Genomic DNA, 17258 nt, shown 5'->3' on the forward strand with positions numbered 1-17258 from the left:
CACGAGGACGACAAAACGTCCCGCTTGGGTCTAACCCTATTTTTCTTTTTACTTGAAAATGACTTACCTTTAGCAGGAAATGCTGGAAATTGGTGAATGTTTTGTACCCGATGGTTGGCCGGCGAGTCCTCGCTGGTGTTGACACGGCAGCCCTCCCCCCCCCTAGCCCCTGACACCACCTCTTATCTAGAGCCCCCCCCCCCAGCCCTCCCGACCCCCCGTTATGCCTCCCGATAGCCACGGCCAAAGTCGGCCTCACCTTCCAGCAAACGCGGCCGCTCGTTTATCAAGCCGTGACAGACGACGTGTAGCGTCGCCATCCGATCGGAGGCAGACCTCCTCCGAGGCCGACCACCCGGGGGGGCGGGTGGGGGGGTTGTCGTAAATGTGATTATCTGGGAAATGCCCACCATTTTGGAATATGCCGGAAAAATGCCTTATCTCGGGTGTGATGGGTAAATTCCCCGGCCTTTTTTGACCGAATGCAACCCAAATCAGCCTGCCACCCCATTGATTTTCAAACACGGGTCAGTATGACCCACCACCTAATCAGTGTTAATCGCGGAAAGAGAAGAAAAAAAACAAACGGTGAAGACTCTGGTTGACGTTGCTGATTTATGCCCGTTACTTTATTGTAATGTCAAATTAATCCTTGAAATGTTTGTACATTTCACCCGCCGTTGTAATTAGCGTGCGCGGCCGACGTCGTCATTAGCGCGCGAGGTTAGACGTGATTAACTGGGATTGAAATTAACGATGCCGCTTTCTCTCGCCCGAGCCCATTAGATGTCCTTGCCGCTCCGGGCCAGTGGACCTCCAAGGCCTTCTTTTGACTTGATGATGACACGCTTTCAGGCACCCGGAGTGGGCGTGGGGGGGGTGCGGGGGGGGGACCTTGATGCGTTAACCCTCAATTCTGCTCGACGCCACGCGTCAAATGAAAATAGATGAGTGTGACCGGACGCGGCTGTTTGCGCCACTGGTGCCGAGGAATGGACTCGCTGTGTTCGTTGTCCCTTAATCTGTCACCCACTCCCTAGCATTGATCTTTCCACGCTAATCTAGCGAGCCCGCTAGCATTTTCCCGGCTCCCGTCAAAGGCATCGTCACAAGGCCGTCGGATCGATTCCCAGATGGGGGTGGGACTTTTGTCAAGAGAGGCGGAATATTCTCCCGCTCCCGCTTTTGGCCTTTTGCGCCATAACGGCAATCAAATTAGCATTGAGATTAGCAACCGCAGGCTACACATAAATGGAGCCTCCTTCACGAGGGAGGACGCGGCGGTGCGTTTTACCTGCGCGCGCCGCCCCGCCAAGGCATTTTTATGGATTCATTTTTTTGGTCTCGACGTAAGATTAGCGCGGTGACTTCCTAAAGCGCCGTGTCGCGACACTCTGAACGGCGGGGAGGAAGTCGTTTTTATTTAAAGCGATCCTCTTCACGTTTAACGGCGTCGCTCTATAACATTTCACGGCGTGCTGAAACAAAACACTGTTCGATTTTTATTTCGTGGCCGCGATAAAGATCACAGTCGTATTTTAGGATTCGGTGGAGGTGCACCAGAATGGCCCCCCGCCCCCCCAAAATAAAATAAAACCCTTGCTGATGGTGAAGTGAAACTTTGATGTTGGCAGGAACAATTACGGACGTTTAAAAGAAAACAAACTGTTAGCAACTGGCTATTCTGTAGCTGATGACCGATCGGTGAGTTTAGAAAACCCGCCAAGCGATCGCTCGTCTGATCAAAATCTGTGAAAAATGACTTGTTTGTTTGCCGTATTGGGACAAGCCGCTCCCACGAATAGCCCAAATTTTTGGTGTAATTTACGGCCATTGAAATGGGAAGAAATCATTAACCCCCCCTAGCACCCCCCCCCCAAAAAAAAACAACAAGAGTGGCATTTTGTCTCAAATTGAAGAGCAAATGCAGATTTAGTCAGAAAAGTCTTTTCAGTTTTTTTTTCCCAGGAAAGTGCAGTATCGATAGCTCGTCTCTTTTTTCGGGCGTGAAGTGCAACGGCAACTGAACGGCGGGAAGAATCGCGCGCTCTTCATTCTTTGCGCCAATTTGCCGCATTGGCTTCATTTCGCATTCGAAGAAAATTCAAAATGGAGGCTTGACGGCATTTCAGTTGAAAGCGAACCCGCTTGCGGTGATGAAGGATGATCACAGGACAGCGCTGGTGAAAAGATGCTCGCTTTCAATCTTTTCCTCGCGGCACAGTGCAAACGTTTGAGAACGTTTGTGGGCGTTTAGGAAAGGCGGCGTGTAGACGAGTCTTTTGCTCGTCTGCATGCCAACTTGAATCTTTTCTTTTTAGGAAAGCAAAACTTCAAGAGGTCGTCTTCTTTTCGGGGAACCTCGAGTCCTTATTATTTTCATTGAAAACTTTTTCTGAGGTGTCCCCTGGGCCCAGGAAAAAATGTATATAATTTAAAACACCGATTAGCGCAAATGGAATCACACTGATTGAAAATATAAATCACCACGAGTGCCGCGGCCGCGACCAATGCCCCCCCAACCCCCCAACCGCACCCGCCCCCACCACCCCATCCCGGGAGTGCTGTTGTGGCGGACCCTCCGCGGCTCCTCCGGAACCATCGGCGAGGACTCGTGGCCGCGTCGTTTTAATTGAAGCGCCGGCCGGCTCTACTGTGAAACGCTGACTTGATTTTTTGTTGTTGTTGTTGTTGTTTTGCGGCCGTAAAATATTGACGCAAGATGGCTGACGGCCCGGAAAGATGAACCCTTCCTCTTTTTTTTTTTTCTTCAACTTGACCCTTTTCAGGTTTTAACGGATCGCGAGAAACCCCGACGACTGAGAGACGATGGGACTGAGGCGATCTGATTGGTATCGCCATGACAACGGGGGTCACTTTCTGTTGTAAACATGTAAATTATCACGTGCCCTGCGGCGTTAATGGGGGGGGGGGGGGCGAGAGTCCCACTTTGAAAAGGAGGCTTTGGGAAAATCGACTTTGAGCTTTGGCCGACAAGAGTCTGTCCCGGCTTTTTTGGAGGGGGTGGGCATGGGGGGGGGGGTGTCTGTTGGAAGATTTGATGGGGATTTTATTTTATTTTTTTTCCAGGCCCAATTCCGATTCCAAAATCATATCGCTAATGTTCCCGGTCCATACTTTCGTATTTGTAGTGGACCAAAGTTGGCGCAAAATTGAATATTTTGAAGCCTTGATTGTGCCACGTGGATTTTTTTGAAGGGCCTCCTCTGATCTGGACCGGCAGACTCCATCATCAAGAAGCACAGATTTTGTGTCACCCCCCCAAAAAAAATGTTCGTCGACACCACGTTGCTCTCTGATCTTGAACCGGTCGATGGTTTGTTGATTAGCTTCATTTCCGACTCACGACAAAAAAATAAATCCAAGCTAGGCTAATTTGGGGGCATATTTGCGGGAAAAAACCCAATTTTTTTGTTGTTTTTTTAATCGTTATTAGTTAACGACATCGGAAATAAGATTAAGACTAATATTTAGTTACTGACTTCAAAAGTAGCTCCTTCTGACTGGTCATCGGTTCGAGACCAAAGAAGCCAACGAGCTCCTCAATGTGCCATCCGATGAAGTCTGCCTGTCCGGAAAGATCTTAAGCGAGATGCTCTTCGCCTGACGCTGGCCCGTAGCCCCGCCCTCTCCAAAGGAGACGATCGCTATTTGGTTCGTCTGCTGCCGAGAACGATTGACCGAGGATTCAATTTTGTGCCGAAATGACGGTAAAATCCGCAAACGACACCGGACGAGTTTGCACCGGAGTTCAACTGTGATTAAAAACAAGCGTTTGTGCTGGACTCGATTCCAGTTGCGCTGTAATAACGCGACGGCGACGGCGAGGTGTGACATCACACGCGAGTGCGGCGCATTCACACCTGCCGACGTCAAACACGGACTGCGTATTTCTATTCACGTTTACAGACACTTAGGGTCCGAAAAGTGCCAAAACGGGGGAGTTTAGCCGAGGCGGCGTGGAGCCAAACGTCTGTAGAAATCAATTTAGGAAAGAATTTATTTGTTTGACCCCATTGTTTATTATTTTAATTTTTTTTACCTTCAACTCGTGGCCCCTCTCTGACAGACGCCCAACGCTGACAAATGATTTTTGTCCGTCTGTTACCTCCGGATGCTTGTTGGTTTATGACTTTCAAAACGCGCTCCGAGATGCTCGGTCTTGAGTTCAGGACCTTAATGTCGCTTGTACGTCAAGAGTCCGTTTTCAGGTCGCTGTCCGTCAATGTTCTTTGGCTTTTTAACTCAAAGTAGCTTCTAACAATCCCTGCGATTGGTTTGAGACCTTAGAAAGGAGCATCTCACGCACGGACTTGGGTTTCGGACGATGAGAACTCGCTCGTTGTTCGAAGACCACCCAAAACTTGCTTCTCCGGCCGTGGCCATCGGTTTTCAGGTCTTAGAAACTAGCCCCAGAACCGACGGGCTTTGGTTTATGACCCTCACAACGATCTTCCTCCGACAAAGCTCAACCAGCTCCTGTTCTCCAAGACCTTTGGTTTTAAAACCTGGTAAATGAGCTTTTTGTGGATGGTCTTTTACATCCGACGCTCATTGGTTGAAAACCCGGTCCGGTTTTTTTATGGCAGACGATATCGATGGTCTGATGAGTCGAGAACCCGGCTTGTCATCGCTAGCCTTTGGTTTTATGACAAGAGAAAGTAGCTCGGACCTCACTGGTCCATCTTTCACGACGGTCGACTTTGGTCTTTGCCACGAACGGGGCCCAGAGGATCAAGATCTCTCAGCCGCCATTGTTGCAGAAACTGTGACTTGTTGACACGCGGGCTCTTTTGCTTTGAAGTCGATGTCGTCGGACCGATGCGAGACGCGTGGCAATTGATAGCGCACGCGTTGCGCATCTCGAGGGGTTGAAAATTGCCGACTTGGGCTGCGCAATTTGGCTGGGGCGGCGCGACGACTGAAGGGGAGCCGATTAATTAATCTGTCCTTCAGTATGGAGGGCTTTTCAATCCCGCTACACACACACGCACACACACACACACTTAGACGCACACAAACGAAGATGTAATTGCACGTTGACACTTTTGAACGCAAACGCAATCATCCCAGTGACGGCGATGCCCACGTCGTGTTTCACGAGACCGTGTCGCGACACACGTACGCCCATCGAAGATCCTCCGCTCTGATCTGGTGGAGCACGTGAAGCTGCCTTGTGTAATTCCGTCACAGGTTGGATGGTCCTCAGTTCTTTGTTTTCAAGACATGGAGGTTTTGGATGTTGGTCTTTGGTTTATGATTCTGCAGCAACGGTCAGGGTTCTAAGACTTTGGAAAGTAGCTTCTTGTTCATGGTCCGTGGTTTAAAACCACCGAGACTGGCTCTGGTGAGCTCAGTGGTTCATCATTGGTTGAGGCTACCGCAGAAACTTGCCGCTGTAACCTCACAAACGAGGTTTTGATCGCCGCTCTTGTTTATCATGATGAAAAAATATTTCTCTTCGGACACCGGTCTTTGGTTTCAAGACATTAGAAACCACGAGCTGTGGTCGAGTACCAGCGGCCGAAACGGGTTCCCTCCGCAGATCTCCCTTTGAGATAGGGTGAGAAGCTCAATCATCCGGGAGGGACTCGGTGTCGAGCCATTTCTCCTCCACGTCGAGAGCGGCCGGATGAGGTGGCTCGGGTATCTGATTAGCATGCCTCCCTGGTGAGGTGTTCCGGGCGTGTCCCAACGGCAAGAGGCCCCGGGACCACCAAGGAACCACCGGCGAGACCACGTCTCCCAGCTCGGCTGGGAATGCCTTGGGATTCCCTGGGACCAGCTGGAAGAAGTGGCTGGGGAGAGGAAAGCCTGGGCTTTCCTGCTAAAGCTGCTGCCTCCGCCACCCAATCCTGGATAATTTCTCGCCGTTTCTTATTTTCGTTGTCATTTCACAGACTTGATGGAAGACACTTTTGGAATGCCTCGATGCAATCGCACGCGCGCACTCCCGCCGCGGCGGCAGCAGATCGATTGATTCCAGGCAGTGGCAGTTTCGATTGATAACAGGCAGTGACAGCAGTCGCCCGAGGCGACGGTGATGAAGAGTCAAGGTTGGTAGATAAGCAGATAAGAACGTAAGATCTCATTAATTGCCTCTTGCGCTGGGCCCAGAAGAGTCCAGCATGGCGGATATTGCTGCAGGAGGTTTTGGGGCTTCAGTGGTATAACTATCATCAAAGTCCCCCCACCTCTCGAGCCCTGCCCCATAGCCTGCTCTGGTCCCTCCATGCCACACTGACACTGACTTACTTGAAGTGAGTCGGGTGCGGGTTTCTGGGACGGCGTCGAATGCTTGCTAGCTCAAATAAACCTCCATCAAGGCGGGAGGGGTCGGTCCTTGAGGAAAGTCACGTCCACTCAAGTGGTTTACGAGTTGACAAGCTACCTTGATGAAAATTCAGCCCCCAAAGCGAGTTTTCCCCGAGCAATATGAAATTTCGTTTGACATGTCTGTCGTGAGTAAGACCCCACCAAAAAAAAAATGGCTGAAAACACACAGAAAGTCTGCCATTTGGCTTTGGAACAGTCGTTGAGGGGCCGTTTTGTCAAAACTTTGCCAGACTCTTACCAAAACAAAACACCCCAGACAGGTCGGCAACTCTAAATTGTGAATATTATACTGTCGATATATCTTTTTCGACATCTTTATCCATCACGATGAGGTGCCCCAAAAAGTCTCAAGAAGGCTCGCCTTAAAAACGACCCAGAAAGAACGTCGGCCATTTTGGGTTCCAAGTCGCCATTTGAAGGGCTTTTCAGCTGAGGGTCCTTCAAAGACCGACTCCTCATCCAAATTCTGCTGAAGTTGCTCCCAAATTCAAACGACATCTTCACTTAGCCCAAACGCTAACCCCCCACCACCCCGAAGAGCCACCCTTTCATCTCAAAACGATTCACTCTCAAAGTCATCCCGCTGGCTTTGAGATTCCGGCTGTCCGGTCGGGGCGAGCTCGTCGCATCGCCGCCATCTTAATAAGCGAGCTTTATTACTAATGACTACCGCAATCTCTCTATGAATTGCTAATCCACTTATCTGCTCATCGACCAGGCGCCCGCACGTTCCACGCCTAAGCCTAATGAGTTGGTTTTCGACGCGCGTGAAACGCGCAGCTGTCGCCAAGACGACGCTCCCCGGCGGCCTATTTTCTCACGCCGGCTCGAGCGATCGCCGTCGTCCTAATGAACCGCGGATTCATGTTTGGAAATGTCATTTCTAGAATATAGCAGCTTGTTTCCTGTTTTAAGAAATATATTTTTCCCTCCAAAAATGAGATTCTAACAAGGGTTAGGGTTAGAAAATGGCGGATTTTGTTTTGCCCTCTAAAAATGTTAGCATTTTTCCTAATACGGTATTCTTGTAAGAATTTTTCTTCTTCCAGTCGCTATTTTTTTTTCTTTTCCGACTCAAATTATGAAGTCATTCTCACAAAAATTTGGGAGTAATTTTTGGAAGTCGACTGGACTTTTTAAAAGCCAATATGGGCAAAACGCGGTCAATTCCTGAACTGTACGTCGTCTGCTAGCTTGAGCCGTGTTAGCTCGGACGCTAACGGTCGGTGATTTTATGGCCTTTGTGTCAGCACAAGCACAACAGGCTTGAGTTTGGGATTTTTTTCTTTTCTTTTTTCCTTCATGAGGATGAATGGTTGTTACATACGGTGGCATTACATTAACGACACGTGTGTTTGCTTTAATGGCCTCTAATTCAGATAAATTGTATGTATAGTCGTTATGTGGATGCCATTAATGGATTATATTGTCACGTGCACGACTAATCTACTAATGTGCACATTAAAACGACGCGCCGGGGCAGGAGAGAAAAGCGCCACCCGAGCAAAGCGTTGCTGTTTGTCTTCACTTGAATCCTTATCACGCACAGGACTAAAAAAATAATAATAATTCACAACGATATCATGTTGACAAGTTAATGTTGTCAATACGATTATACGCATTTTTCCGAATTGACATTATTTTTGTCATTTCATTTTACACCTTCATCAACCCTACAAAATTCCCGAGAGCACGCGGCACACTTCGTACGCTAACGTTAGCCGCGCGCGACGTGACCAGGTGCCATCTTTAGTTTTGTTGAGCGTAGAGCCGCAACAATTGGCTTTAATGAAAGACTCTTTTGACTTGACTTGTTGTTAGCGGCATGAGTTTCGCTAGCTATCGTTGCGAGCTTCGGTCGCTAGCTTCGGTCGCTAGCTTCGGTCGCTAGGCGTAATTTATAAGCTACCATCGCTAGCTACCATCGCTAACGTCCGTTGCCGGCTCTCCTCCGTCAGATCAGAGTGGGGCCACGACGACATGCTCATGGGCGGCTAACTTAGCTTGGTTTTCTACAGAAGTTTGGCTAGCCGCCTCCACTTGAAATCTGTGAATTTTGTACAAAAAGGAAATGTAGGAAGATATTTGTTGTTGTGGTTGTTTTTTTTTTTACCTGAGCCTGATGTGTAGCTCTCTGTGTTTGTTGGGCAGAGGGTGGCGGGAAATGTGGCGTTCATTTTTCTGTACGCAGCCGGGGATTGTGCAATGGCCAATTGTAATTATTATTATTATTATTATTATTATTATTATGCAGCGAATTAGCGCTGGAGACCTGAAATAAAGTGTTATATTTGCATGATTTCCTGTATTTTCACCAAACAAATCTAAATATATCTATATTCAGTAAATATATCTCTAAATACATACAGTATATAGAGTACTGTATATGGTTGTGTATTCTGAGTGGTAATGTACCTCACATCAATAACATACTGTGACTTTCTTCTGTCGATAAAAAGATGCCATTTTTTTCTAAAGTCTTTTTGTAAACATCTGGAGTGCCGTGTGCAATGTTTCTCCGCCGCCGCCGGCACAATCGAGTCGAGAGCCCGCATCGGACTCCCGCCCACTGGCTTTTTGGATGCACGCCGGTGGAGCTCGGAATTCTGAAATTCAATAACAAGTCGGTAAGAACCGCGCATCAAAACTAAAATCGGACTTTTCAGTCCTGAAAAGAATTCGGGGGGGGGGGGGGGGGGATTTTTGTTTTGTTTGTTTTTCTCCAAATGGATTTTTGTGATCTGGGCCACCCACACACACACACACACACACATTTTTCTTTGAGGGGGGGGCACATTTTTGCATTGGGTGCTCTGTGGGTTGCCAATGGGGGTTGAGCCCGCAGCATCCATCTGCAACGCAATCATTTGACTCCCCGTGACCTTTCCATTTCCCCGGTCGCGGCCCTCTCACTCGGCATCCCCCGCTAGTGCCTCGCAGTCGGCGTTTTGTTTAATGAGTCTGCCTCCTGTTTTAGCCTCTCACTGTCTCTCTCTGACGTATTTTTTATTTTATTTTAAGCCGCAGCTTGTTTCGGGCAGTTGTTTTATCAGAGTGAGGGTCTGACAATGAGTATGCAGGCCGTGCACTGCCCCCCCCCCCACCACCACCACCACAACAGCAGCTGCCGCTCACCCCTTGTGTGAACAACTTATGCCAACGTCCTCCTCCCCTGAGAATATTGGATATATCTCACAGGTTTTTATGAAATATTGATGGAGGAATATTTTTTTTCCAAGGAGGGGTCCTGCTCTCACTTGCCACAATTGGCGTGGAATGAAAGGCCATTACATAAGGCGTTCGTTCATTAATTATGCCATTCAATAAATCATTTTTTAAAAAATCAGTATGCAGTACTAAATAATTTAAAGTCCACTCCAAGACAAATTCCTTGAATTCCATGAGATGATGATGTTAAATTGCTGGAAATAACTAAAATAGATTTAATCCTAATTAATACTGAAATTAAATCATATTCTTTAAAAAAATTGAAAATCAAGTCAATGAATTAGTAATTGAATTAACCCCCCCGCAATCCATTGCTCATTTGAAACCCAAATTCTGTCATTTGAAAAACTACAGTATCTTGGGTTTAAAAAAAAAAAATCCAAACTTCAAACCCGAGTTTCGGCCGTGACGAGAACGCCTTCTCAGTCTCTTCCGAATTCCGATTTTCCGTATGTTCAACATTTGCTTACCAATCAAGAAGTTGCTTTTGGTTTTTAAGTAAAAAAGTTTTGCATTCGGCTTTTCAAACAGAGTCAGGGTTTCCAATTGGGGTTTTGAGTCCGGATTAGGGTTTCAAGGTCAGGCTACCAGGTCAGGCTAATTACCACAGACAAACTCCTTGTGTGTGTGTGTGTGTGTGTGTTCATGTGTCTTTTTCATTTCTTTGTCAAGCAGAAAGGGTGGTCCTCGCTATGTTGGCCTTTTTACTCGGTCCTCACTGTGCCACAAGTGCAGGAATGTGTGTGTGTGTGTGTGTGTGTGTGTGTGTGTGTGAACGTTGTTGGGCAGTAAAACTGATTGTGTAGTTTGATGAATGAATGCCGGGACCGAAGGAGGGCCAGCATTATGACTGCTGCCGCTAGCGCACAAGCCCGTTAGCCAAGGCGCTAACCCACACATACAGGCGACGCGTCCCGTGCGTGATTAAAAAAAAAAATTTTTAAAAAAAGAAGGAAACAACGGCGCTGGGAATCGACAAGGACAACAACACGGAGGTGAAATGTTTCTTAGGTGCCTCAAAAAAGTGTCCGGCTATCGCTTTAAGGATTAACGGCAGCGACTTTTGTCTCTTGTCTCGACGTAAGCCTCTTAAGGAAAACCCCCTGCGGGCCGCCGGGCGCTGAGAACGTCGCTTTAGCCGCATTCTCTGCCCGCTAATTAGAGGCCATTAAGGAAAGGGAGACGGCACCAAGTCCGAACGGTTCAAAGATTCCGGAGGACCTTCAAGATTGGAAAAAAAAATAAAATCCAAATCATAATCTCCTCTGCGACATGTTCTTCATGTTTGCTTTCATCTGCCAAAAGCGAATCCGAATGATACATACAAGAAGTATCATTCATCGAGGTCAAGTCGATCTGAGACAATTTTACCGGGAGGCATCTTCAACCAATCCACATCGACACCCACAAAAATACGGAGGCCAAGTACCCGCTGAAACTCACGCTGAGAAGGCACCCCACCGAGCGATGCCACAAACATCAACTATTCCATAACATGTCACCTCGATTAGTAGTTCGCAGGGCACCGAGCTCCTCACACGGAGAGGTGATCCTGATCCACAACAATTACGGGAGGCAACAGGGCACAGTTAAAGCCCCGCACGGTTTTATAAACGAGGCACTCAGCGCGTTCTCGTGTTGTCGAGCCCGCGGCTCTGTGCAGAGCTCATCCATTTTTCAGGCTTGAACAACCCAAGTTGTGTCTCGTAAATATTTCACGGCTCTCTTGGTGGCGTAATAATAATAATACATTTTATTTATGAGCGTCTTTCAAGACACTCTAGGAAACTTTATAACCAAAACTAAACGAGGTGTGACGGTGTGGGGCGCAATATTTGCCACCAAAAACTAAACGTGAATAACTTTTAAATAGTTTCCACTGAATTTGGTTTACCTGAATTGAAGGTCAGTGGCTCGGATAAGGGATGGATTTGTATATTTTTCTCTGAATCATATTAAATAACTCAATCTGAATTGTCCAATCTGAATTTGAAACGATAGACTTTTTTTCTATGAAAATGTATTTGATCCTCACTGAAAAAGGCATTTTTAGCCGAAAAAAAACCTACGATGTATAGTAAGCCGTTTTTAGCTGAAAAAAAACGACCATGTATAGTAAGGCATTTTTAGCCGAAAAAAAACGACCATGTATAGTAAGGCATTTTTTCCCGAAAAAAAGACCATGTATAGTAAGGCATTTTTGGCCCCAAAATAACGACCAAATATAGTAAGGCGTTTTTAGCCGAAAAAAAACCAGACGATATATAGTATGGCGTTTTTAGCCGGAAAAAACGACCATGTATAGTAAGGCGTTTTTGACCGAAAAAAACTACCATATACAGTAAGGCGTTTTTAGCCGAAAAAAACGACCATGTATAGTAAGGCATTTTTGGCCGAAAAAAAAAACGACCACGTATAGTAAGGCGTTTTTGACCGAAAAAAACGACCATATACAGTAAGGCGTTTTTAGCCGAAAAAAACGACCATGTGTATAGTAAGGCGTGTACATTGTCGTTTCTTTCGGCCAAAAATGCCTTACTATACATAGTCGTTTTTTTCGGCTAAAAATGCCTTACTATACATTATCGTTTTTTTCGGCCAAAAATGCCTTACTTTACATGGTCTTTTTTTTCGGCCAAAAACGCCTTACTATACATTATCGTTTTTTTCGGCCAAAAATGCCTTACTTTACATGGTCTTTTTTTTCGGCCAAAAACGCCTTAATATACATGGTCATTATTTTGGGGCCAAAAGGCCTTACTATACATGGTCGTTTTTTGGGGCTAAAACGTCTTACTATACATGGTCGTTTTTTTTCCGGCCAAAAACGCCTTACTATACATGGTCGTTTTTTTCGCCTAAAAATGCCTTACTATACATGGTCGTTTTTTTCGGCCAAAAACACCTTACTATACATCGTCGGTTTTTTTCCGCTAAAAATGCCTTTCTATACATGGTTGTTTTTTTCGGCTAAAAACGCCTTACGATACTAAAAACTACTTCAATAAGCCTTACTTATCATGTTGGTCAAACAAAGAAGTGATATGGTTGCAACCTCTGGGGATTGAACACCCAACTGCTAGTTTGGGAAATCTTTTCTCCACCCCTCAGCCACACCACGACATAAGCTCTTGCATGTTTTGTGTTTTCTTCAATAAAGCTGCAACTTAAAGAAAAATGTGACCCTGTTGCAAATACTGGGAATCGAACACCCAACCACTGGATTTGGGACTTCAGCTTTCTACCACTGAGCTAAGCCACCATAATGACCCTTTGGGTTGTTTTGTGTTTTTCCTCAAATAAGTTGTATATGGTGGTTAAAGAGAAGACAGTGTTGCAACAAACAAGGATTGATCACTCAACCTCTGGTGTGGCACGCCATCATTCTACCACTGAGCCAAAGAACCACATTGAGCAGTCGAGTACTGTTTTTTTATTAGTCATGGTTGTGTCTTTTGGCTATAAATGGTCGGGGTTTTTGGGGCTAAAAACGCCTTACTCCACATGGTCGTTTTTTTTCAGCCAAAAACGCCTTACTATACATGGCCGTTTTTTTTTCGGCTAAAAATGCCTTACTATACATGGCCGTTTTTTTCGGCTAAAAATGCCTTACTATACATGGTCGTTTTTTTCCCGGCTAAAAACGCCTTACTATACATGGTCGTTTTTTCCGGCTAAAAACGCCTTACTATACATGGTCGTTTTTTTCAGCTAAAAACGCCTTACTATACTAAAAACGTTAGAAATTGTCGTCGCGGGCGCCCGACTAGCAGCTACATGAGCTGTGCTAATTGGAGCTAACTTAGCATAACCGCCGTGCCTCCGTAAAATGTTGGTAAAATGCGCCCGGCTAGCACACTCGCGGCCGGCCTGGTGATCATCGACAACGTGATTCTATGGGTGAGCATGTCGCCCTGGATGGGGGGGATGGTTGTCTATCTATCTGGAAGCGTTTGCTGTAAAAGTGCCCAACAAACGGACTCCAGAACGCCCCCTGTTGACTAATCGGCGCTACGACCCACCGCCGTGACACGCGTTGGCGGGCTTGCTAACGCGCTAATGCCGTGATTAGCTCTCTGTGAGTTCATTAACTTTACGAGCGGATGGCACGGCGACAGGAAATAAACGTGGCTTACGAGTCAATTGTGGGTGCAAGCTGCCGCTTTATTTTTATTTTTTTTCTGTTCCAACAATGAGCCACCTGCTCCTCTTTAAGTCGGATGCTAGCAAGACACATGAGTACATGTGTGTGTGTGTATACCGCTCGCAATCAAAAGCTAATTGACAACACGGTGAAAGAACGTCGCCTTTGGATGTTGGCTCGGGCGCTAATGCTAATGCTAACGCTGCGTCATTGCGACCCAATCCTCAAAATCCCTTCGGTATATTTGAGAAGCGGGTTGCCCCCTGGTGGCCATTCCCAACCACGCAGGCAGGAAAAAAAAAACAGGCAAAAGCTAACCAACACGAACAAGCTCGTTTTTTGTCTTCTTTTGTGCTAAAGCCCATTTGGCCTCGTCGTCGTTCGCGTTTGAACGAGTCCCCGGAGCCACATTTGTTTGAAGCGTTAATTTGTGAGCCGGCAAAAAAATGCCTTTCAGGAGCAACGACGGGCGACTTCAAAACAGCCGTCCTCCACTGCGCGGGGAGCAATTGTTCCAATTACGCCACCTTTTGTCTTTTGCCGCGAGGATGTCAGGCTGTCGCCAGGGAGACGCTCGCACCGTTGGTGATGGGGTGGGATGAGAAAAAAATGACATCATCCTCAAATAAATGACCATTTTGAAGGCTTTCAAAAATTTTTCACATTTTTGCTTGGGAGTGCGAAGACGGAAAAGTTGAAAAATTCATCCCCTTAAACCAATTTTAGCGAGCCACATCAAATTTGGGAGGCGTGCCGATCATGACTAGACCCACCAAAAAATGTACAAAAAAATAGGAGCTCATTTTGACCAATTTTCCAGGGGTCCTTTTCAGACTTCAGATTTTGATGATTACAAAACTCAAATATTTAAAGTGTTTTGTTTTGTTCTTTGTGTGTTCACTATTTGATTGGTTTTTTTTTTTTGTCTTTGTCGAACACTGCATTCGTGGCCAAAATGAAGCGATTAAATCGAACTCATTTGGTTGTCCGCTCAACTTGACATCTCGCCATTAGACAAAAAAGTGAGAGGATGCGACGGTCGGATTGTTTCGATGCCGACAAGCTGCCGTGGCGAGTGGCTGAGATTTCCATTTCGATGTGCCGCGAGTCGTCTCAGCGCGTCGCCTGTAAACGCGTGCGACCCCGCTGGCGGCTGGCGTGTGGTCAGCGCCGCTTTAATGACCTCGCCGCGCGGAGGCAAAGCATCGCCGCGGTGTGTGCTTGTGTGTTGATGGACCACAACGCGCCTAACATTCGCTCAAGGACCCGAGCATCCAAACGCGCCCAAGGTTTGGCAGTTGAGTGCTTATAGCTCAGAAATTGTCATTCGATGCTTAGCCACTGTCGCTTGGATTTTTAATCGCGATCATGTTTTTCATGTTATCCTACGATTACTTTTTGGCAGTGAAAAATGAGACCGTATTGTTTTACACGGTGACACTTTTTGCTGTTTTGCTTATTTTTAGTCAACCTTTATTAACGCTGACCTACATTTATAGATGTATAGCATCTCTTTCTGGTTTCACATTATAACACTGTACTATAATTACAAGTAATTACATATTGTGTAATTACTGTGTAATATACTGTAATTACTATATAACTGTATAATTACAGTTACGATGATACAGTATATAAGTGTTGTAAGACGCACTTTGAAGATGACACCGTAATGCCATAAGTGCATACGTATTGTACGGCGCCCGCTGCCGAACATTTGGCGCTCAAGTTACTAGACTGAAACGACAGCCCGTCACAGTTGCCGTTCCGAGAGATCATTTTTTTGAATAAATCAGGCTCACTCAAGTGTGTTGTTTTATCTGACAAAATCACAACGGTGTGGTTCTGATGTCACTTTTTTCTCTTGAAACCAAAATCTAGAGAGGAAAATAGCGTCCGGTAGAATAAGTATAAAATGTTGATATTTTTTGTTGTTGTTACCGTAACCCTCGTAGTCCACCGTTTGCGATAAATGCAAAATTATGTCTTTGAATCAAAGGCAAAGTCGGAAAAACACGAGAGAGCTGAAACGTATGGGGGGGTTCTAAAATGGCCTAAATTTCATGACGTCACCAGCTGATAATTCTCAGGCATTGCAGCAATAATAAAAAAGGTTTTGATACCTTAATCTTCACAATTTACATATTTTGCACCATAGAGACCCATTATAATTCATATTTTTGAATACATCGTAAACCGAATGTGTAAACATGCATTTCACGCGATTTTTACGTCAATCGCTTTGTTTTCGCTTGGACAGACGTTTGTGCATGCCACATTGTTGGGTTGAGGTCATTCCAATTTTGCAACTTTAGGTGGCGCCAGAGGATCGCAAATGAGTTTGCCTTTTTGCAGGAGGCTTCAAACCAATGCATTTTTTTTCCCTTTTGCAAAAAATAAAATAAAAAATCCCAAAGAACTAATAAAAACTATATATGTATGGATAGCACAGATGCCTCTGAACATTTTGAGTGTTTGAAAAAAAAAAGGAATGTTTGTATAACACAAAATACATCATTACAAAAATTGTAAAACGCGTAACTTAGAGGTTAAAAATGTCTTTGACCACATTATCTCGATCGCTGCGGCCCTAAATTTAATGCTCATTTGTTGCAGTTTAAAACGTTAACGTCAAGTTCACAGTTGCGCGTCGTAATTCCAACAAGACAATCTTGAAGGTGTTGACAAGAGAGTTGACTTTCTTGTTTACTTTTGCCCGATTGATAACCGTTATTATTTTTCCACGGTGTTCAGCGGCGGACTAATGAGGCTGGAAATTGCTTCTACCTTTTAATGAGACACCCTCGCTGCGGCGCGTCGAACCTGGAGGTGGGGTGGAGGTCCAGCGGGTGGGTGGGGTTGGGGGGGGGGGGAATAAAAACTAATCGCTTCATTTAAAACGGACCAAACAGGCAGCAGCTTCAGCAGCATATGTAGCCAGAAGTGAGTTGTCGTCAAACGGCAACTCATTACCGGTCCAAATTTAGCGGCTAAGCGACACGACGCTGAAATAAGCGGATGAGATCGAGCGCCTCGCTTCGTCGCAGTAAGTTGAGTAAAGTAAATACTCAATAATAAGTTGAGTAAAGCATCCCAAACATTAAGTTCGATTCTCGTCCGTTTACATTTGGTCGACTGAACGTTCAATACAATAGAATACATGTTGATTTATATAGCGCTTTTGCTATAGCGCCAGCTGCGTGTAGCTGTTGGGAAAACTTTTTTTGGCCAACCCCCCCCCCCCCCCCCTTACGTTCTTTGATTTTTACGACAGGACTTTAAAAGCTCAAATTATACCCAAAGAGCACGTTTTCATTGACGATTCCGATGCGTCTTGGATGTATTTACAGAATGCGCACGGCCTTGAACGCTCAAAACGATCTTTGATGCTTCTGAAAACACATACGTTGGGGGGGGGGGGGGGCACTGAACCAACGTGCGTCTTTGATGCTAAAAAAAAAAAACATCCAGTGGCTTCATTTCACAGTCTGACGGTCGTCTCCCGTTTTCGACAAACTGCTTTTTTGGC

The 17258-nt window shown here is 45.9% G+C and overlaps 1 protein-coding gene across 1 annotated transcript in view; it reads left to right on the top strand.

Moving 5' to 3' along the window:
* Positions 1 to 17258, top strand: part of LOC127613565 (ras-related C3 botulinum toxin substrate 2) — a 185320-nt gene that overhangs the window by 36180 nt on the left and 131882 nt on the right. The gene's annotated exons all lie outside the window — the stretch shown is intronic.

Source organism: Hippocampus zosterae, chromosome 13 (genome assembly GCF_025434085.1).
Source record: "Hippocampus zosterae strain Florida chromosome 13, ASM2543408v3, whole genome shotgun sequence".
NCBI classification, from domain to species: Eukaryota; Metazoa; Chordata; class Actinopteri; order Syngnathiformes; family Syngnathidae; genus Hippocampus; species Hippocampus zosterae.